This window comes from Macaca fascicularis, chromosome 2 (genome assembly GCF_037993035.2).
Source record: "Macaca fascicularis isolate 582-1 chromosome 2, T2T-MFA8v1.1".
Lineage (NCBI taxonomy): Eukaryota > Metazoa > Chordata > Mammalia > Primates > Cercopithecidae > Macaca > Macaca fascicularis.
In genome coordinates this window covers 184,032,587-184,056,640 of record NC_088376.1, presented here as the reverse complement: position 1 = coordinate 184,056,640, position 24,054 = coordinate 184,032,587, and the positions used below count along the sequence as shown (strand labels likewise).

The 24,054-nt window shown below is 38.7% G+C and overlaps 1 long non-coding RNA gene across 1 annotated transcript in view; it reads left to right on the top strand.

Annotated features, from left to right (window-relative positions):
• LOC135969422 (uncharacterized) overlaps positions 1–24,054 on the top strand; it is a 183,373-nt gene that overhangs the window by 37,698 nt on the left and 121,621 nt on the right. The window contains exon 2 of the long non-coding RNA XR_010584679.2: positions 19,234–19,361. This is a non-coding gene — a long non-coding RNA (uncharacterized lncRNA). The remainder of the gene's footprint in view (positions 1–19,233; positions 19,362–24,054) is intronic.

Genomic DNA, 24,054 nt, shown 5'->3' with positions numbered 1-24,054 from the left:
ACTGTGTTCCCATCCAAATCTCATCTTGAATTGTAGCTCCCATAATTCTCATAATTGAATCATGGCAGCAGTTTCCCCCATACTGTTCTTGTAGTAGTGAATAATAAGTCTCATGAGATCTGATGATTTTATAAGGGGTTTCCACTTTCATTTGATTCTGATTCTCTTTTTTTTGCCACTATGTAAGACATGCCTTTCACCTTCTGCCATAAATTGTGAAGCCTCCCCAGCCACGTGGAATGGTGAGTCCGTTAAACCTCATTTTCTTTATATATAAATTACCCAGTCTCACGTATGTCTTTATCAGCGGTGTGAAAATGGACTAATACACCCCTTTAACTGTATAGCTCTGGTGTTCTTTGATGAGATAGAAACTGTAAATCTCTTTAAGTCAAATCTTCATTTGAACTGGTTGTTATATATTATTGATTCTCTCGATTATTTAGTTAAATAAAACTCTTGACATGTTAAATATATCTTTGCAGTTGTGATTTTATCCTCTTCTAAAATGTATCCTGTTACAGTCCCACTAACGTGGCCCCTATTGAACCTCACATGTCATTTGAAGTCACTTTCCTGACACAGTAGGGATGATAATTTTTGCCAGGGATCTGTAGTTTTGGGGATGCTGCATGATTGTGGAAGTTTTGTAGTACTCAGCTCTAGATGGTGCCATTCACATAGAGTATGGTCAAAACTTTGTGGATAGTAAATATGCCACAACTAGTAAACTGTACTACTGTAGCTCAAAAGCAGCCATACACAATATCTTAATGAATAGAATTGGCTGTGTTCCAAACATATTTTAAAAAATTTTTTATCTGGCTTTGATTTATAATTTTAAAAATAATTTCAAGTTTTATTTTAGATTCAGAAGGTACATGTACAGGTTTGTTACATGGCTATATTGCATGATGCTTAAGTTTGGGGTATGATTGGTTCTGTCACCCAGGTAGTGAGCATGATATGAAATGGTTAGTTTTTCAAACCTTGGCCCCTTCCTCCCACCTCTATTAGTTTCCAGTGTTTATTGTTGCCATTGTTATGTCCATGAATACCCAGTGTTTAGCTCCCACTTATAAATGTGAACATGTAGTATTTGGTTTTCTGTTTCCGCATTAATTTTCTTAGGATAATGGCCCCCTGCTACATCAATGTTGCTACAAAGAACACATTTTCATTCCTTTATATGGCTGCATAGTATTCCGTGTTGATTCCATGTCTTTACTAATGTAAGTAGGGCTGAAGTAAACATATGAGTGCCCATGTCTTTTTGGTAGAACAATTTATTTTCTTTTGGATATATACTCAGTAATGGGATTGTTGGGTCAAATGGTACTTTTGTTTTAGGTTCTTTGAGAAATCTCTAAAGTACTCTCACAGTGGCTGAACTAATTTATATTCCCACCAACAATATATAGGTGTTTCCTATTCTCTACAACCTTGCCAGCGTCTGTTGTTTTTTGACCTTTTAATCATAACCATTCTGACCACTGTGAGAGGCTATCTCATTGTGGTTTTGATTTGCATGTCTCTTGATGTTTAGCTATGTTAATCTTTTTTTCATATGTTTGTTGGCTGCTTATATGTCTTCCTTTGAGAAATGTCTTTGTGCATGTATTTTGCCCACTTTTTAACACAGTTATTTGCTTTTTTTTTCTTGTTGAATTGTTTAAGTTCCATATAGATTCTGGATATTGACCTTCATTAGATACAGAGCTTGCAAATATCTTCTCCCATTCTCTGGACTGTTTGTTTACTATGTTGATTGTCTCTTTTGCTGTGCAGAAGCTCTTTAGTTTAATTACTTCCCAATTGTCAATTTTTATTTTTGTAGAGATTGCTTTTGAGGACTTAGTCATACATTTCTTCTCAAGGCTGATGTCTAGAATAGTGTTTCCTAGGTTTTCTCCTAGTATTATGATAGGCTGATGGTCCAGTTTTATTTGTCTGCATATGGCTAGCCAGCTATCCCAGCACAATATAATGAATGGGGAATCCTTCCTCATTGCTTATCTTTGTCAACTTTCTGAAAGATCACATGGCTGTAGGTCTGTTGCTTTATTCCTTTTATTATGTTCCATTTGTCTATGTGTCTCTTTTTGTACCAGTCCTATGCTACTTTGGCTACTGTAGGCTCATGATATAGTTTGAAGTTGGATAATGTGATGCCTCTGACTTTGTTCTTTTTGCTTGGGATTGCTCTGATTATTCAAACTCTTTTTCATTTCCATATGAATTTTTGAATAGTTTTTTCTAATTCTGTAAAAAATTAAATTGGTCATCTGATAGTAATAGCATTGAATCTGCAGATTGCTTTGGGCAGTATGGCCATTTTAATGATATTGATTCTTCTCATCCATAATCATGGAATGTTTTTCCCTTTGTTTGTGTCATCTATAATTTCTTCTAGCAGTGCTTTGTGGTTCTCCTTGTAGAAACCTTTCACCTCCTTGGTTAGATGTATTCCTTGTTTGTATGCGTGTGGTGGCCATTGTTAATGTGATTGCATTCTTGATTTGGCTCTTAGCTGGGATGCTTGTATACAGAAATGCTGCTGATTGTTGTACATAGATTTTGTGTCCTGAAATTTCACCAAAGTTATTTATCAGTTCCAGGAACCTTTTAGCAGAGTTGTCAGGGTTTTCTAGGTATAGGTTCATGTCATCAGTAAAGAGAGATAGTTTGACTTCTTCTTTTCCTATTTGATGCCTTTTACTTCTTCCTCTTGCCTGACTGCTCTGGCTAGGACTTTTAGTATTATGTTGAATAGGAGTGGTGAGAGTGGCATCCGTGTCATGTTTCAGTTCTCAAGGCAGCTGCTTCCAGTTTTTGCCCATTTAGGGTGATGTTGGCTGTGGGTTTGTCAAAGATGACTCTTATTGTTTTGAGGTATGTTCCTTTGATCCCTAATTTGTTGAGGGCTTTTATTATGAAAGAATATTGGATTTTATCAAAACCATTTTCTGCGTCTTTTGAGATGATCATATGGGTTTCATTTTTAAATCTGTTTATGTTGTGAACCACATTTATTGATTTACATATGTTGAATCAACTTTGTATCCCAGGAATGAAGCTTACTTGATTGTGGTGAGTTAGCTTTTTGATGTGCTGCTGGATTCAGTTTGCTAGTGTTTTGTTGAGGATTTTCATGTCCATGTTCATCAGGGATATCAGTGTGTATGTGTGTGTGTGTGTGTATGTGTGTGTGTGTATATATATATATATATTGCTGTTGTGTCTGTCAGGTTTTGGTATCAGGGTGATGCTGGCCTCATAGGATCAGTTCGTGTATTAGTCCATTTTCATGCTGCTGATAAAGACATACCTGAGACTGGGCAATATACAAAAGAAAGAGGTTTAATTGGACTTACAGTTTCACATGGCAGGGGAGGCTTCACAATCACGGCAGAAGGCAAGGAGAAGCAAGTCACATCTAGTGGATGGCAGCAGGCAATAAAAAAGAGATTGTGCAGAGAAACTCCCATTTTTTAAAGCCATCAGATCTCATGAGACCCATTCACTATCATGAGAACAGAACGGGAAAGACCTGCCCCCATGACTCAGTCATCTCCCACCAGATACCTCCCACAACATGTGGAACTGTGGGAGCTACAAGATGAGATTTGGGTGCGGACACAGAGCCAAATCATATCACTCCACTCCGGCCCCTCCCAAATCTCCTATCTTTACATTTCAAAATGAGTCACGGCTTCCCAACAGTCCGCCAAAGTCTCAACTCATTTCAGCATCAACTAAAAAATCCATGGTCCAATGTCTTATCTGAGACTGCCCATCCCTACTGCCCATGAGCCTGTAAAATCAAAAGCAAGTTAGTTATGTCCTAAATACAATGGGGTTATAGGCATTGGGTAAGTATAGCCATTCCAAATGGGAGAGATTGGCTGAAACAAAAGGGCTACAGGCTGCATTCAAGTCCGAAATCCCGCAGGGCCGTCCAATCTTACAGCTCCAAAAATAATCTCTTTTGACTCCATGTCTCACATCCAGGACATGCTGATGCAAGAGGTGGGTTCCCATTCTTGGGCCGCTCCACCCCTGTGGCTCTACAGGGTATAGGTTCCCTCCTGGCTGCCTTCACGGGCTGACATTGAGTGTGTGCAGCTTTTCCGGGTGTACACTGCAAGCTGTCAGTGGACCTACCCATTCTGGGGTCTGGAGCACAGTGACCATATTCTCACAGTTCCACTAGGTGGCACCCCAGTAGGGATTCTGTGTGGGGGCTCCTACCCTACATTCCCCTTCTGTACCACCCTAGCAGAGGTTTTCCTTGAGGGCCCCTCCCCTGTGGCAGACTTTTGCCTGGGCATCCAAGTGTCTTCATACATCTTCTGAAATATAGGTGGAGGTTTCCAAACCCCAATTCTTGACTTCTGTGCACTTGTGGATTCAACATCACGTGAAAGCTGCCAAGGCTGGAGGCCTTGCACCCTCTGAAGCCACAGCCTGAGCTCTATGCCGGCCTCTTTCAGCCATGGTTGGAGGAGCTGGGATGAGAGGCGCCAAGTCCCTAGGCTGTACACAGCACAGGGACCCTGGGCCCAGCCCACGAAACCACTTTTTTTTCTCCTAGGCCTCCAGGTCTGTGATGAGAGAGGCTGCTGTGAAGACTTCTGACATGTTCTGGAGACATTTTCCCCATTGTGTTGGTGATTAACATTTGGTTCCTTGTTATTTATGCAAATTTTTGCAGCTGGCTTGAATTTCTCCTCAGAAAATGGGATTTTCTTTTCCATCACGTTGTCAGGCTGCAAATTTTCCAAACTTTTCTGCTTTGCTTTCCTTATAAAACTGAATGCAATTAACAGCACCCAAGTCACCTCTTTAATACTTTGTTGCTTGGAAACTGAATGCCTTTAACACCACCCAAGTTACCTCTTGAATGCTTTGCTGCCAGATAACCTAAATCATCTCTCTCAAGTTCAAAGTTCCACAAATCTCTAGGGAAGGGACAAAATGCCACCTGTCTCTTTGCTAAAACATAACAAGAGCCACCTTTGCTCCAGTTCCTAACAAGTTTCTCATCTACATTTGAGACCACTTCAGCCTGGACCTTATTGTTCTTATCACTATCAGGCTTTTGGTTAAAGCCATTCAACAAGTCTCTAGGAAGTTCCAAACTTTCCCGCATTTTTCTGTCTTCTTCTGAGCCCTCCAAACTGTTCCAAACTTTGCCTGTTACCCAGTTCCAAAGTCGCTGCCACATTTTTGGGTATCTTTTCAGCAATGCCCCACTCTACTGGTACCAATTTACTGTATTAGTCTGTTTTCATGCTGCTGATAAAGACATACTCAAGACGGGGCAATTTACAGAAGAAAGAGGCTTATTGAATTTATAGTTCCATGTGGCTGGGGAATCCTCACAATCATAGCGGAAGGTTAAAGATATGTCTCACACACCAACAGACAAGAGAAGAACTTGCGCAGACAAACTCCCATTGTTTAAAAAACCATCAGATCACGTGAGACCCATTCACTATCATGAGAACAGCATGGGAAAGGCCCACCCCCATTATCCAATCATCTCCTACTGGGTACCTCCCACAACCTGCGGGAGTTATAAACGGGAGCTATAAGATGAGATTTGGGAGGGGGCACAGAGCCAAACCATATCAGTTAGGTAGGAGTCTCTCCTCCTCAATTTTTTGAAATAGTTTCAGTAGAATTAGTACCAGTTCTTCCTTTTATAACTGGTAGAATTTGACGGTGAATTCATCTAGTCCAGAAGTTTTTTTTTGGTTTTTAGGTTTTTTATTACTGAGTAAATTCTGTGCATGATACTGGTCTGTTCAGGGTTTCGATTTCTTCCTGATTCATTCTTGGAAAGTTGTGTGTTTCCAGGAATTTACTCATTTCCTCTAGTTTTTTTAGTTTGTATGCATAAAGGTGTTTATAATAGTCTCTGAGGATCTTTTGTATTTTTATGGGATCAGTAGTAATGTTACCTTTGTCATTTCTGATTGTGCTTATCTGAATCACCTCTCTTTTTGTCCTTATTAATCTAGCTAGCAGTCTATAGATCTTGTTCATCATTTTAAAGAGCCAACATTTGGTTTTGTTGAGCTAAAATGCATGGATACTTCGTTCTCAATTTTGCTCAGTTCTGCTCTAATTTTAGTTATCTTTTTTCTGCTAGCTTTAGGGTTAGTTTGTTTTAGATTTTCTAATTTTTCTAGGTGTTTTTGTTATAACATTAATTTGAGAGGTTCCTAACTTTAGTACTATCAACTTTCCTTGTAACACTGCTTTTGCCGTACCCCAGAGATTTTGGTATGTTGTGTCTCTGTCTTCATTTATTTGAAAGAACTTTTAACATTTCTGCCTTGATTTTGTTGTTTACCCAAACATGTTCTTTCAGGAGCAAGTTAGTTGTTTATTTTCCATGTATTTGTGTGGTTTGGAAATATTTTCTTGGTACTGATTTCTATTTTTATACCACTGTGGTTCAATAGTATGATTGGTATAATTTCAATTTTTTGAATTTATTGATACTTGCTTAATGGCAGAGCATGTGGTTGATCTTTCAATAGGTTCTGTGTGCAGATGAGAAGAATATATGTTCTGTGGTTGGTGGATGAAGTAGTCTGTAGATATCTATTAGGTTAAATTGGTCACGTGTCAAATTTAGCCCAGAATTTCTTTGTTTTCTGCCTTGATGATCTGTCTAATGCTGTCACTTGGGTATTGAAATCCTCCTGTATTATTGTTTCATCGTCTTTGGCTTTTTGTAGGTCTAGAAGTACTTGTTTTATGAATCTGGGTGCTCCAATGTTGGGTGCACATATAATTAGAATACTTAAGTCTTTTTGTTGGATTGAATCCTTTGTCATCATATACTACCCTTTTTTATCCATTTTTTTTTTTTCCTGTTTTTGGCCTAAAGTCTGTTTTATCTGATACAAGAATAGTGACCCATGCTCTTTTTCATTTTCTATTTGCATGATAAATCTTTTTCCGATCTTTTACTTTGAGCCTTTGCGTGTCATCACTTGTGAGATGGGTCTCTTGAAGGTAGTACACAGTTGGGTCTTGCTTCTTTATCCAACTTACTACTCTATGCCATTTAAGTGGGGGGATTTAGATCCTTGACATTGAAAGCTAATATCTGTATCTGAGGTTTTCATCCTATCATGAAATTGTAGGCTGGTTTCTTTGTAGCTTCTACTGTGTGGTTGCTACTGTGTTGTTGCTGCTGCGTGGTTGCCTTATAGGACCTGTGGGCTGTGTGCTTAAGTGTGTTTTTGTGGTAGCAGGTATTTTTCTTTTGTTTCCATGTTTAGAACTCCCTTTTAAGGATCTCTTGTAAGGCTGGTCTAGTGCTAGCAAATTCCTTTAACTTGCCTGTCTGAAAAATATTTGATTTCTCCTTCACTCATGAAGCTTAGTTAACCGGGATATAAAATCCTTGATGGGAATTTCTTTTCTTTAATGATACTGAAAATAGGTCCTCAATCTCTCTTGGCTAGCAAGGCTTCTACTGAAAGGCCTGTGTTAGCCTGATGAGTTTCCCTTTGTACATGATCTGATCTTTTTCTCTAGCTGATGTTAATATTTTTTTCTTTAGCATTGACCTTGGAAAGTCTGGTAACCATATGCCTTGATGATATTTGTATTATATAGTATCTCCTACATGTTCTCTGGATTTCTTGTGTCTGTGTCTACCTCTCTAGCAAGATAAGGAAAATTTATTTGAATTACTCCCTTAAATATGTTTTCCTGGTTGTTTACATTTTATCTTTCCCTCTCAGGAATGCCAGTAACTTGTAGTTTTGGTGGTTTTACATAATTCCATATTTCTTGAAGACTTTGTTCATTTTTTAAATTATTATTTTTTTTTTGTCTGACGTGGTTAGCTTAAAGACTAGTCTTCATGCTCTGAAATTCTGTTTTTCACTTAGTCCAGTCTATTGATAAAACTTCTAATTGTATTTTCAAATTGTTCTAGTGAGTGTTTCAATTTTGGAAGCTCTGGTTGATTTCCTTTAAAGACGTTTATCTTTTACTTCATTTCCTGGATTGCTTTAGAAGTTTCTTTGTATTGATTTCCAACCTTGTCTTGGATCTTGTTAAGCTTCATTGAAATCCATACTTTAAATTCTTTATCTGTCATTTCTGAATTTTCATTTTGGTTAGGAATCATTGTTGGAGAGCTAGTTAGATCCTTTGGTGGTGTCACTACCTTAAGATTTTTCATGGTGCCAGAATTTTTATGCTGGTTCTTATTATTTGAAGATGTTGGAATTTCTAATTTTTGTAATTTTTTTGTGGGGGTGGAATTTTTTCTTTTTCTTTCCTTCCTTATAATATTATTGTTGTTTTTTTTTTCATTTGCTTTTCCCTTTCTCCCCCTCTCTAGGGGATGTGACTGTAGAGAATATGCATAAGGTCTTTTGGCTTCATTTCTGTAGCCCTATGCACCTCTGTCAGCAGGTTTTATATTGGGCTGTTCAGTTCAACCTGTAAGTGGCACTTACGGATAAGACCCAGATGTGGCCAGTGCAACTGGGTGTATACTTGATCCTTTTTTACTGGGAGAAACTCCCTGTTGCATCAGACAATGGGTTGATCTGTGGAATGCTCAGTAGTCTGAGTTCCCTGTTCAGCTCCAGGGGGTGGAGACGGGGGCAATATGAATTGGCAGGCACAAACACTAGTGCTGAGGGAGAATCCCATGGGTGACCACTAGGTTCCCAGAGGTGTGCCTAGGCAAGGAACTGGGAAACCTCCTCCCTGGCCCCAAGTTCTCTCCATGGGGAGGAAAGTCAGCCTGAACTCCTAATGTGAGAGAGTGGAGCTCCAAATACCTGGAGATTTGCCTGAGCATGGAGCAAAGAGGACCCCACTTCACCACAGTCTTTGTATAGGAAGGAGTGGCTGGCTCAGGGCTGCGTATTCAGGTGATCAGGTGCTCCAAATGTCTGGTGATCTGTCTGGGTGTAGAGAGGAGAGAACCCACCCTACGCTAGGATCTTTTGATTAGCCAGATGCTGTCACAGGGGCTGTTTGCCCATGCTCTCATCCCCAGGATTTTGGTGGATTCCAATTTTCCTACTTGAATTAAAACTCACAGAGATGATCTTTATGTACTATCTTGCTATTTACAAGTGTCTGAGGCATGCTAAAAGCCTCTAATCTGTCATCTTCGAAAAAATCTTTATTTACAAAACTTGGTGTCAACCTGCAGGCTGTAGTTTGTGAACTCCTGATATATGCTATAATGTCCTGGCAGTAATCCCCCTTGGAAACCTCTAAGAGAATGAGAAGGAAGATTTTCCTATTAGTATCCCTCTCTTCTCTGTTCACCTACTCTCCCTTCAAAAGGCACTTGACTTTTTTCTTGCCTTCCTCTAGCAAAATCTTCAGTAAGTCTAGTCTTTTGAAAAGGAGATACAGGAGGGAAGTTGTTATGAAATTTTGCTTTGGTCCTATAAATGTCCCTGAATAAAAGAACAAGAAGACTAATGACCTTGCTTGAAAATCCAAGGTAAAAAATATAATGAGATCAAAACATTAGTTGATATTTCAGCAATCTGTCTTGTCATAGACATAAGATCCATTTTTTTCTATAATCATTTTTTATTGATTTTCTAACTTTTGTGAAACACTTCATAGTTTTCTAAAGTGCTTTTCAACATGTTCACAAAGATAGAAAGCAAAGCAGGAAGAACTAAGTGATGTTTTGATCAATGTTTAACAATTGGCTAACAATTTAGGCTAGGTTTAGAAGGACTGCATAGTTTCCCCCTGGTATTTTTGGAATGCCTGCCTGCCCTGGAGGAAATCTGCCACCATCTATGAAATCTTACTACCTTGAATCTACCGTTCTGAAGAGGACACATGTAGGTTCTCTAATATGGTAGAGCTACTATATTAGATTCTTCTTGAATTGCTGGAAAGGAATATCCCATTGGCTCATGGTTCTGCAGGCTAACAAGCATGGCACTGGCATCTACTTCAGAGGCCTCCTCCATCAGGAGGCCTCAGGAAGATTCCAATTATGGTGAAGCTAAGGGGAGCAGGCATATCACATAGTGAGAGTGGGAGCAAGAGAGGAGTCTAGGAGGTGCCACACACTTTTAAACCACCAGAGATCGTGATAATTCGCTCACTGTCATGAGAATGGCACCAAGCCATTCATGAGGAATCTGTCCCTATGACCCAAACACTTCCAACCAGGCCCCACTTCCAACATTGGGAATTACATTTCAACATGAGATCGGGAGGGTACAAACATCCAAATTATATCATTCTGCCCCTGACCCTTCAAATACCATGCCCTTCTCATATTGCAAAATACAATCATTTCCTGAAAATGGGCTTTTCTTTTCTACCATATGGCTAGGCTGCAAATTTTGCACGTTTCCACTGTTTTCCTTTTAACGTAAGTTCTAACTTTAAGTCATTTCTTCGCTCCCACATCAAAGTGTAGGTTGTTAGAAACAGGTCATACCTTAAACATTTGTTGCTTAGAAATTTATTCCATCATATATACTAAATCATCACTCTTAAGTTCAAGCTTTCATGGATCCCTAGGACATGAACATAACGCAGTCAAGTTTTTTTCCTAAGGCAAAACAAGGATAACTTTTACTCCAGTTCCCAATAAGCTCCTAATTTCCTTCTGAGACCTCATCCATCTGGCCTTCGTTGTCCATATCACTATCAGCATCTTCATCACAACCATTTAACCAGTCTCTAAAATAAGTTCTAAACATTTCCTCATCTTCCTGTCTTCTTCTGAGCCCTCTAAGCTCTGCCTGTTACCCAGTTCCAAAGCTGCTTTCACAATTTTAGGTATCCTTATAGAAAGACCTCACTCCTTGGTATCAATTTTCTGTATTAGACCCTTATTGCATTGCTATAAAGGAATACCTACAGCTGGGTAAATAAAAGAGGTTCAATTGGCTCATAGTTCTTCAGACCATACAAGCATGGTGCTAGCATCTGCTTCTTGTGAGGGTCTCAGGAATCTTCCAATTATGGCAGAAGGAAAAGGGGGAGCAGGTGTGTCACACGGCAAGAGCAGGAGCAAGAAAGAGAGGAGGAAGATGCCACACACATTTAAACAACCAGATCTCACATGAATGCACTCACTATCCCCACGACAGCACCAATCCATGAGGGAGTTGCCTCCCACTAGGCCCCACCTCCAACATGGAGGATTATACTTTAACATGAGTTTTGGAAGTGATAAACGTCCAAACTATATCAACCATCACCAGCTGTCAGCTAATGTGAGTGAGCTGTCTTGGATGTCAAGGTTAATTAATCCTTCAGATAACTGAGGTATGAGCTGATGTTTGATTGCAAATATATCGGAGGCCCTAAGGGAAAACTACCCAGTTGAACCAATTGTAATTCCTAACCCACATAATTATAAGAAAAATAAAATGGTGGTTGTTTTACATTACTCATTTTTGAGTAGTCTGTCATATGCCAATATGAACTATAAGAGAAATAATCTTTGAAGAGTCATTTTGCACAGAAAGTGAAGAGCAGAGAAGAATCAAAAAAATCCTAGGGATTGAATATTTTTTAAAAAAATTTTTTGTCATCCTGGTGAACAGGAAAATGAATTGAAGATGTAAGATGAAGGGGAGAAGTTAATACAGATAGCTTTGAGTATATTATATTTGGGATGTGCCAAAAGTAGTGCATATGTCCACAAAGCAAATTGCACAAGAATATTCACAGAACTTTAATGAGGTTATTCCCAAACTAGAAACATGTTACATATAACATCTATTTTTGTAGGTCAAATAAATATATATAAATATTATATGTAACACATTTCTTTTGTTGAACAAAGTTGTTCATATGAACAAAATTCAAATAGTTTAAAATGGTACATGATGACAGAAATAAGCTGTCCTTCCATTTTGGACCCTTTGTATTCTTTGCCAGAACCAACCACTGTAAAGAGTTTCTTGCGGATCTTTCCAAAAACATTGTATGCTTATGTAAGCTTATGTAGTTGTATAAGACATATATATACATCTCTAATTTTTACCAAATATGTTTATTGTTTTGGTGTACCTGAGAAACAGTTCCATTTAGAATTGCTTTGGTGTCTTCATGATGTCACAGCTTTTTAATGTATAAATATGCCAATACATTGTAATGTGTGTGTGTATATTTGCCTGTATATTATATTTAACATGTTTCTTATGAGTGAGCATTTAGGTTGCTTTTAATTAAAAAATTAAAATGGAAATTAGCATGTGTATTTATACACATATATACATATGTGTATATATACTAGTGTGTGTATATGAGAGTTTATAACATAACTTTCTGAAAATGGAAGAGCTAGCTCAAAGGGAATATGAGTTTTACGTTTTAAAAGATAATGCCAAATTGCTCCCTAAGGAGATTTTATCAGCTTCACATCAACTACCTAGTTTCTCACATCTTTACCAATGGATGTTATCACTGAATAATTTTTTTTGCCATTCTAATAATATAATTTCTTCAATTTTTATTTCCTTAATCATCAGTTAGGTTTAGCACTTTTAATGTGTTTTTGGCCAGTTATATTTCCTTTTCCGTGATTTCACCAATTTTCCTGTTTTTAAAGGTTTCTACTGTCCTTTGTATATTAGGGGCCATTGATTATAATGAATTCAGTTGTTAAATATGCATACTTATCAGGAGAGGAGAATGGATCAATGGAAGGTACATTTTTGAAGTCTCGCCAGAAGGGGACAAGAGAATGAAGCAGCGTGACTACATAGTCAGGGCTCTCTTCCCAATAATTCTGAAGGTATTAGGGTTTCTGTTTAACCAGTTTTCTAGCTCTGAAATGAGCCTGAGTTGAAATATGATTATGATAAAAATATTCTGCCACATGAATAATAATTAAGTGGTATACATTTCATTGAATGAACAATGGAAAAATGTTGCAAGCAATTCTTAGATTTACAACAAAGCATGAGCCCTTGCTCCTAAAGTAGTGAGTTAGCTTGGCTCTGGGGCAGAAGACTCATCTCAGTCTCAGGTATTCACTTCCATCACTCCATTTCTTAAATAGATTAGCAGAGATGGAATGTTCAAAAATTTAAGCGCATTTTGGAGTTTAAAAATCAAATGGTGTATTTGTTTCTATGACAGCCTTTGCGCCATCAGGTGAGAACTATTCTTTCCCAGGTTGAGATCGGGCTTGTTGAGTGCCCCAGAGACTGGAGATTTAATGTTCTCTTACCAGTGGTGTTAAAAGTGGGATTTAGTGTTCTATGCTCAAATAAGGACAAAGAGCTGAGAAGCTGAGCTACCAGTAACCCTTACAGAAGTCAGGAAGTATGCGTGTGCCGCCCAAGGAACACAGTGAGGTTATGAATTGAATTCTCCTCTCGTCACAAGTGGCTAGTGCCCAGCCGACCATGCAGTCCAGCAAAGAAACATTTTTTCCTCTCTGTACTTGAGTGATTGCAGCTGCCACTGTCATTTTTCACTGACCTCCAGGTGACTAAGTTTTCTACAAAGCTTCTGTGCTATACCAAGCATGACAAAAGACCCCAGCTTATGCTTTCGGAGTCTCCAGGTGCTGCCTCCTGTCTCCTTATTTATAGGCTTAGCAGAAATTATAATTTAGATACCACTAGCTAGATGAGTTCAGGGTTGAAATGTCAGCCAGTAACTGAATCACTGGCCATTGGGTGCCAGATGTTTATAATCTACTGTTCCGTGGAGGCTTTGTCCTTGACAGAGATCTGGTATTTTAAAAGATGTGAGATTTGTCTCCAGATAAAATCTTCTAGAGATATTCATGTTGCTATCTGTTTTTATCCAAATGCTGAGGAAGTAGAAGTGCTCTAATTAGAAAAATGTGCTGTATATCTAAAAATATAATAATAGCAAATAGATTAAGGTGATTGATCAGAGATATCTCTAAGGCAGGAAGGGGTGAGTGGAACAATGAGAAGAGTTATCAATGCTATGAATCGCGTATAGGGTATCTGCTGACCTGGAAGGAAACACTTGAGATTTTTGCTGCATTTCTATAAGTTAGAGTTGGCATGATGCGTATGGTAACATCTCTAGAAATAGATTCAGGTTATGTATCTTTAATAGGAAAGTCACAAAACTGATGCAGTCTCCTCATATGCCCTATTGGGTGGCAGTTTCATTTTTTTGCATTATTAATTATGTTTACTTTGATCCTTTGATTGAAATGGTGTCTGCCATGCTTCTTCACTTTAGCATTACATCCTTTTCCTTTGTACTTAAAAAGTATTTTGAGGGAAGATACTTTTAAAATCCAAATAAATATCTCTTTCTTCATCACATTCAATTTAGTCATTCATTTATTTCTTATTTAGGTTCCCTGTTTAATTTAATGGGTAATAACCTGTTACTATCCTTATACATTTTGATACTCAGATTCTCTCAGAGTTGGCCAGCAGGAGTCCCTTAGAGTTGGCTTCTTTGTCGTTTTTGACACTGTCCATTATTTTTTGAGTAATTCTTGAGTTTCTATCACAACAAGATATTCTAGGTTCATTTTGTGTTTTCCTCGACCTTGAAACCAGCCATTTTCCTAAGAATTCCTGGTTCCTTTACAGGAGAATTATACTTAAACACTGAAGTTTGGGTACTAGGTGTGCTCATTGATTTGGGGTGTTGCTGTTTGCAGGTCTTTTCAGTGGTCACATATAAATATAGTTACTTCTCTATATTTTTAAAATAAAATTTATTGAAGTATAATTTATATACCATAAGATTCACCCATTTTAGGTATACAGTTAACTCAGTTTTGATAAACGAAAACAAGCTTGCAATTACCTCCCAAATCAAGATAGAGTACATTTCCATCACCCCAGAAAGCTCATGTTCCTTTCTAGTCATTCCTTCCAACCTGACCTCAGGCAGATACTGATCTGATTTCTATCACATGAGTTGGTTTAATGAGTTCTAAAGTTTTATAATAACAGAATCATATGGTATATACTCTTGTATCTGGCCTTCTTGGCTCAGCATAATGTCACTGAGATTTATTCATGTTATTGCACTAATCAGTAGATAATTCCTTCTTATGGCTGAATCATATTTAATTGTATGAATAAACTATGTGTGTTTATGTCGTTTTCTGTTGACAAAGTTTTGGGTTGTGTCAAGATTTTGCTATCTTAAGTGAAGTGGCCAGAAATACATATATACAAGTGTTTTTGTGGGCCTGTGTTTTCATTTCTCTTGGCTAAATACCGAAAAGTAGAAGTACTGGTCGTATGAGATGTTAACTTCATGAGAAAGTACCATACTCTTCTCCCAAATGGCATTATCAGTTTATTCATCTACCAGCAATGTATGAATTTCAGTTTCTTCACACTCAGTGAGACTTGGTAATATCAGTCTTTGTTTGTTTGTTTTTGAGATGAAGTCTTGTTCTGTCACCCAGGCTGAAATGCAATGGCACGATCTTGGCTCACTGCAACCTCTGCTTCCTGGGTTCAAGCAATTCTCCTGTTTCAGCCTCCCGAGTAGCTGGGATTACAGGGGTGAACCATCATGCCCGGCTAATTTTTTTTTGTTTTTTTTTTGTAGAGACGGAGTTTCATCATGTTGGCCAGGGTGGTCTCAAACTCCTGACCTCAAGTGATCCACCTGCCTCGGCCTCCCAAAATGCTGGGATTACAGGCGTAAGCCACTGCACCCAGCCAGTAATATCAGTCTTTTAAATTTTAACTATTTGAATGGGTATGTAGTGGTGTCTTGCTATAGTTTTAATTTTCGTTGTGTTGATAACTAGTGATGTGGGTAACTTTTTATGTGTTTATCATTAATACATCTTCTTTGTTGTGTTCAAACATTTTGGACATGTTAGTGAAGCTGTTTGCTTTTCCTTATTGAATTATAAGGGTGCTTTTATGTTCTGGCTGCAAGTCCTTTGTCAGACATATGTATTAAGAATATTTTCTCCCAATCTCAAGTGTCTTATCTTTCAATTTTCTCAATACAGTCTTTCAAAAAACAAAAATATAAAAATTTCTCAGAGTTGAGCTAATCATTGCTTTCTTATAAACACCACTTATAAAAGTGGTGCTTTTTGTGTCTGAGTAAGAATTTTTGCCTAACTGAAAGTCACAGTGACTTTTTCTATATGTTTTTCTAGACATTTTATAGTTTTAGCTTTTGGGTACTTATTTATAATATTTCGAGGGTTTACTTTTGTGCTGTCAAAGAAGAAATTAGATTGTATCACGCATTTGAACTTTTATGAAAGCTCTAATAAATATGTGGTATCAAGGAATTTATTCTTCTTTGTAAACCAAGGGAAAGTAACTTTGGAATTAAGCCAAGATTGGGTTTCCTTAGTCTTTTGGGTGAAAATACTTTGAGAAAATGCATGTAGGAATCAAATTCTTGAGTGTTCCAAATTTAGTTTTATTGTAAAAAAGTCAAATAAGTAAAAATGTACTTACCATGAAATCAGACTGATTATGTATTTTTAATTGCCATTTTAATAATTTTACAGTCTAAAAAGAGAATGTTAACTGCACTGGCCCATCTTTCACATAAAGTCCTGGGGAATGATTTTTTTTCACTATTTCTTTTTCTATTTTTTGTGGAGGCAAAACTGTTTTATCTCTTTCCTTCTGTTTGCCATTTTAATGATGAATATTAGCCAGATTGTCTTTCCCACTGTATTAGTCTGTTCTCTCATTGCTATAAAGAAATGCCTGATGTGGGGTAATGATACAGAAAGAGGTTTAATCGAATCATGGTTCCATAGGCTGTACAGGAAGCAAGGTACTGGATCTGCTTGGCTTCTGGGGAGGCCTCAGAAAACTTACAGTCATGGCAGAAGGTGAAGGGAGAGCAGACACATCATATGGTGAAAGCAGGAGCAAGAAAGCAAGCAGGGGAGGTGCTACCCACTTGTCAACGACCAGATTTTGGGAGAACTCACTCACTATTGTGAGGACAGCACCAGTAGATGGTGTTAAACCCTTCAGGAGAAACGGCCCCCATGGTCCAGTCACCTCCCACCGGGCCCCACCTCCAACACTGGGGATTACAATTCCACATGAGATTTGGGCTGGGACACATATTTAAACTATATCACCCCCACATGAATGTCCTTGTCAAGACTATTTCTGTATATATTAAACCAGAGTTTCTCAACCTCGGTGCTTTGGCATTTTGGGCTGAATAATTGTATTAGTTTGCTAGGGCTGCCATTACCAAATATCACAGACTGGGTGGCTTAAATGACAGGAATATATTTTCTAAGAGTTCTAGAGGTTTAAAGGTGTCCGCAGGTTTGGTTTCTTCTGAGGCCTCTCTTTTTGGTTTGCAGGTAGTCACCTTCTCATTGTGTCCTCACATGTCTTTCCTCTATGCAAGCACATTTCGGGTGTCTCTGTGTGCAAATTTCCTCTTCTTATAAGGACATCAATGAGATTGGATTAGGACCCTCTCCCCCAAATGACCTCATTTTAACTTAACCATTTTCCAAAGGCTCTATTTCCAAATACAGTCACATTCTGAGGCACTAAAGTTTTGGCTTCAACACATGAAGTTTGAGGGGATGCAATTCAGCCTGTAACAATAATTCTTTGTTGCAGGGGCTGTCCTGTGCACTGCAAGATGTTCAGCAGCATCCCTCACCTTCACCCACTGGATACCATTAGCAACCCCCAGTTGCAGCAAACAAAAATATCTCTAGACACTGTCAAATGTCCCTGAGATCACAGTACTGGCAAAATCACCCTTGGTTGAGAACTACTGTCTTAGAAAAACTTATTTTGCAGTTTGTTTATTTTCTGTCCCACAGGTTTCACCATGATTATATAAAATCACCCAATGGTTGAGATAAATTTTGAACCCAGGATATTATTTGAGCCTGAATCTAAAAACCATACTCTCTTTACTAAGCACATTGTTCTCACAACCTAAACATTCAGTGATCAAAAAAGTCTACATGAATTTGGGAACACAAATTACTGGAAGCTTATAAAATGCCAAGTAAAATGTTTTATTAATGTATCTATTTACCCATCTATCATCTTCAGTTCTAATCCAATGACACAGGACTTTATTCTAGTTTTCTTTCCACATTTGTCCTTCCCTTTTTTGACAACGAGAAACCTGGCTCCCTCTTCAAAGTGTGTGTGTGTGTGTGTGTGTGTGTGTGTGTGTGTAATCTCCTAGGTGTGCAATCTCTCATTGGCACTGTCACCAATGATGCCCCAACCCAGATGTGCCTGACTTCCTCACCCTTGTGCTGGGCTCACCTATATGCTGGGCTCTGATATCCCCTGTTCTGCATAGACACCCTTCTCTCTCTGCCCAAGCTTTACACCCCATGCTGAGGGACCCCAGCCTGGAAACGCTCCTCATGCTGTTTGATGATAACCTGAGCTAGTCTGTCTTCCAGCCAAGATGACCTTCTCACCTTGCTTGGGCTCTGACACCTCGTTCTGGGTCAATCCCCACATGGACACCCTTGTCACTTCTCTCAAGCTCTGATATTCTGCACAAATAGCCCCTTTAATCCCAACTTGGAACCTGAGACCCTAGGTCAGCCTGGCTCCCTGCAGCTACACAGATGCTCTTTTGATCCTGCTTGGGATCTCATAGCTCCTAATGGGTTGACACCCTGCATGGATGCCCTTTTTGCACACTCAGGTCCACTTTGCTCCCCACTCTCTGGCATGGACACCTACCTTGCTCAGTTCAGCAAATACCCTTGAACTCCTTATTTTCAGAAAGGGTAAGGAAGATGATAGAGGAAAAAAAGATTTTTAAGAGGGCTTGATCAGGAGAGGCTTTGTTCAAATCAAGGTTTATTATCTTTCTCCCCAAACTAACCCTTTCTTCTTTTTCTATCTGTGGTAGCATTCTCCTAATCTTAAACTCTGGTGAAAACAGAAAATTATTGTCAGTGAACATCTACTAAATTCTGGTTAGAAAATAATTTTTGGGAAAACTTTTCCAAGCCATGGGAGTTTCTTCCTTATCCGAAGTACCTTGAAATCATTTTCTTTGGAATTGTAAACACTTGGGATCATATAATGTAAAAGAAACACTTCTTAAGAAAATGTCATAAGAATGCCAACTTCTCCTGTGTCTTTGGCCCCTGGGGTGGGAAGGCAACCTTTCTTGTTGAACAGGGATTATATCCTGGCATCACAAATCTGTTTAAACCTTGGAAATCAAACGTATTGATTCCTCTTCCAAAAACTGTCATTAATTCATTGTTTCATTACACAGGTCCTGGACTTTGGTTTCTCTTATGGTAAAGTGAGAACAGTGTCTCCCATTAGCCAAAATAAGCAGAGGTCAGTGAAATAAAAATGTAACACCAAGACATGCTGCACTTCTCAGGTGAAAACTTTTATGTAAGTACCAAGCATTGATTTATTTCTAAAATACCATTATCTTTATTAGAAACATTCCAGAGGGCAAAATACTTTCGTTGTTTTGGAAATTAAACAAAAGTACAAGCAAATATTGGCTTAAAATGTAACTAACTGGACCATTTTAAAAATAATAATTCATATCACTGACATCCAAAATAAAATAATCATGTAAAATGAATTTTTTGGTTGTTTGTGATGGGAAAGTACAGAGTCTGGCTTTTTGGTCATGGAGTTTAATAAAGTTAATATAAATTTGTGGATGTTTGGAGAAGGACAGATTGGCCAAATTACCCCTGGAATATTTTTACTTTGTATTTTATCCCATCTATTTTATTCTCTCGTTCATAAAAGAAAATATCAGAGCTTTTAAACTTTGAGTTTATAACCCTTGGATTTTATTATAAACTATCAGTTTTGTTCTTAACAAGCCACTTGGTCCAATTCCCTCTATATTTTATTGACTAAACGACTTTGGCTGAATTATATTCAGATAAAGTTATCAATTGTTATAGTTGGCCTGAAAGGCCAAACGATCAAATAGAAAGCATAAGGTGTCCCAAGTATTGGGTTCATACACAAGGTCTGTGGAATTTTAGTTATTTTCTTCGTTGGGCCTCAATTTCACTTGTCAAAGGATAAATATGTTGAAATTTATTCATCTCAGATTGCATTGTGTGACACTAAATAAATGCAAAAACAAGTTTTGAAATTCTAGAATGCTATGTGGTGGAAGACACTAATCTTTACATTCAATTTGATATATGTATATATTTATATTCTAACATAATCTCCATCTGTTAAGTGAATTTATCTTTACTCCAACATTGATTCTACTTTCCAACTACTTTTCTCTATGCAGGGGAACCACTATTCCTCTAATCACATAGGCTGGAGATTTTATAGAACCATTCTAATTTTCTGTTAATTTTTTTCTGACTTCTCCAGTTTTTTATCAAGCCTCATTATTTCTTCCTCCATGTTACAGCTCAGCTTTACTGTTTCACTCAATCGTCATTGCTATCAATCTATGTTGAACTTGTCTTCTTTAGTAATAAGTCAGGAGGCAGTATGGCAGGAAGCATGTTCAGCATTATTGCCACTTGGGAGTCTTACCTCACAGAAAAGCACTTAACCACAAAAGAGCCTTTGGCCGCATTTTAGCTAATACTCCTCAGCAGAAAGCAGAATATGGCTTTTATGCCTCATATGCCAAATTCTGTTTTGGTAGAGGTACTTTGGAGGCACCTAAACTTGAACAAAAAGAGAGCATGATATCAAGATGATAGAGGCTACAGACTGTATACAGAAGAAATACAGGAAAGGAATTGGTAAATATAGTTGGGGGAAAGGTTCTCCAAAGAACTGAGATTGTCCTGCTCACGAACAGAGCATAAGGTTAGAGTGAGTGATATTTGGAAATCTGGTGTAGGAAACAGTCAGCACTTAGGAAATTGGTTATCAGAAAGCAGAGCCTCAGCCTGTGGGTGGGAATGTAGATCTTTGGAGAGACTATTAAGAGCCAGTACTGTCTCCAGACAAAGGCAAGGAACTGAGTGTACAGGAGTTTATAAGGTATTCAGAACCAGTAATTAGAAGTGGGAATCTAGTAGTTGAACCAAATAAGAAGTCAAGTTATCAAAACAGGAAAATAAGTAAGTGTCTTGAATGCAAAGTGAATGATGTTGACCTCTACAAATTTGGGTCAAAGCTTATTAAATCCTTTTAACCTGAAGTCAGATTTGTCCTAGGAATTGAGACGTTGCTGAAGCTAATTCAGCTATAGAGAAAGGAGTCCTCAAGAGGCTTGGAATGAGGCAAAGTTGGCTGACAGTTGCATTGTCAGGAAAAGAAAACTGGCTTTAAAATCAAGATACATGGATCCTAGGCCATTCTGTTACTACCTTGTGACTATGAGCAAGTTATTGACATTTTTTAGAATTAGTTTTGTCATCTATGAAGTGGTGATAATATTGTCTGTGTAATAAGAATATTGTAAGGTTTAAATAAAATGATACATAGTTTTGGGGGCTACAATGGGCAATATATTCATTGATATTATCACTGATTTAAAAAATGACACTTCTATTACTTTCATGAGTAAAGCAAAGAGATTTATAAAACTTTTAAAATTATATGCAAGCCTGGCTGGAGTACAGTGGCGTGATCCTGGCTTACTGCAACCTCAGCCTCCCGGGTTCAAGTGATTCTCTTGCCTCAGCCTCCCAAGCAGCTGGGGTTACAGGCATGTGCCACTATGCCCAACTAATTTTGTATTTTTAGTAGAGATGGGGTTTCAACATGTTAACCAGGCCAGTCTCGAACTCCTGACCTCAGGTGATGTGCTCACCTCAGCCTCCCAAAGTGCTGGGATTATGGGCATGAACCACCACGTCTGGCCAGGAGTCACATCCTTAAACAAAATTAGTGTTGTTAATTGTTTTTGGAGCAAATGCGAACAAATTATCTTTTGGTTCATCAAATATTTCTTGAGTATCTATTACATGCCAGGCACTGCTGTAAGTGTTGGCCATGGAGCTTACATTCTGGTTGGGAGAGATAGCCTCCAATGAACATAATGTAATACATTAAAATGAGTTAACTGTCATGAAAAAAAATAAAGCAAGAGAAGTAGAGGGTTGCAATTTTATTTCGTCGAATTGTCTATCTGTATTCATTTGGATCTTACTGAGTTTCCTTAAGATTATTATTTTGAACTACTTTTCTGGCATTTTGTATGTTTCTTTATCATTGGGGACTGTTACTGGAGAATTACTGTGTTCTTTTGGAGGCATCATGTTTCCTGGCTTTTTCATGTTTATGTATTTCTAGTTTGATTTCAATGCATCTGGTGAAATAGTCACCTCTTCCAATTTTATGGAGTAGGTTTTGTAGAGAAACACTTATTCATATGGATGGGACTTGGTGGTGTCAGTTAAATGGGGTGCATTGCCTCTGGTTCTAGGTAGATGCAATAGTATAGTCTGTATATCAGTTTTTTAGCTATAATTCACACTAATGATATATGGGAGTTTCTCAGTAGCCTGGGCTGCAAGGGCTTGTGGCAGCAGGCATGTGGCTCTGCTGCTGATGGACTCGCCAGGTTTCTCAGGACAGGTGCACATGGTGGGTCAGCTGACTTGGGGTCTGGATCTCTGGGGTTGGGGTCCTGGGGTTATTACTCTGGCCAGGAGCTTGGATGCACAGTTGCTCAGCTGGCCTGGAAGCATTTCCATTGGGAGTGGCCTGTGAGGTTGTTTCTTAGCCTTGCGACGGGGTGCAGGGCTGCAGATTGCAATTTTAAGTGGAGTAGTTAGGGTAGGCTTCATTGGAAAGGAGATAATTTAAACAAGGATTTGTGGAAGTGAGTGAGTAAGCTGTGTGAATTCTTGAGGGAAGAGTGATTCAGGCAGAGGGAATAGCCAATGCAAAGGCCTTTAGAGCAGTGTATTAGTCAGAGTTCTCTAGAGGGACAGAACTAATAGGATAGGTGTATATATGAAGGGGAGCTTATAAAGGAGTATTGACACATGATCACAAAGTGAAGTCCCACAATGCGCCATCTGCAAGCTGAGGAGCAAGGAAGTCAGCCTGAGTCCGAAAACCTCAAAAGTAGGGAGGCTGATAGTGCAGCCTTCAGTCTGCGGCCAAAGGCCTGAGAGCCCCTGGCACTGGTATAGGGTCCAAGAGTTCAAAAGCTGAAGAACTTGGAGTCCGATGTTCGAGGGCAGGAAGCATCCAGCATGGGACAAAGATGGAGACAAGAAGACTCAGCGAGTCTGCTCTTTCCACCCTTTTCTGCCTGCTTTATTCTAGCTGTGCTGGCAGCTGATTAGATGGTGCCCAGCCGGACTGAGGGTGAGTCTGCCTCTCCCAGTTCACTGACTCAAATGTTAATCTCCTTTGGCAACACCCTCACAGACACACCCAGGATCAATACTTTGCATCCTTCAATCCAATCAAGTTGACACTCAATATTAACCATCACAAGTGGGTATAAGAAAACTACAGTCTGTGGGCTGTATCTGGCCTATCAACTGTTTTTGTCAGGAAAGATTTTTTTTGTTTTTTGTTTTATTATTATACTTTAAGTTCTAGGGTACATGTGCATAATGTGCAGGTTTGTTACATATGTATACTTGTGCCATGTTGGTGTGCTGCACTCATCAACTCGTCAGCACCCATCAACTCATCATTTACATCAGGTATAACTCCCAATGCAATCCCTCCCCCCTCCCCCCTCCCCGTGATAGGCCCCGGTGTGTGATATTCCCCTTCCCGAGTCCAGGTGATCTCATTGTTCAGCTCCCACCTATGAGTGAGAACATGCGGAGTTTGGTTTTCTGTTCTTGCGATAGTTTGCTGAGAATGATGGTTTCCAGCTGCATCCATGTCCCTACAAAGGACACAAACTCATCCTTTTTTATGGCTGCATAGTATTCCATGGTGTATATGTGCCACATTTGCTTAATCCAGTCTGTCACTGATGGACATTTGGGTTGATTCCAAGTCTTTGCTATTATGAATAGTGCCGCAATAAACATACGTGTGCATGTGTCTTTATAGCAGCATGATTTATAATCCTTTGGGTATATACCCAGTAATGGGATGGCTGGGTCATATGGTACTTCTAGTTCTAGATCCTTGAGGAATCGCCATACTGTTTTCCATAATG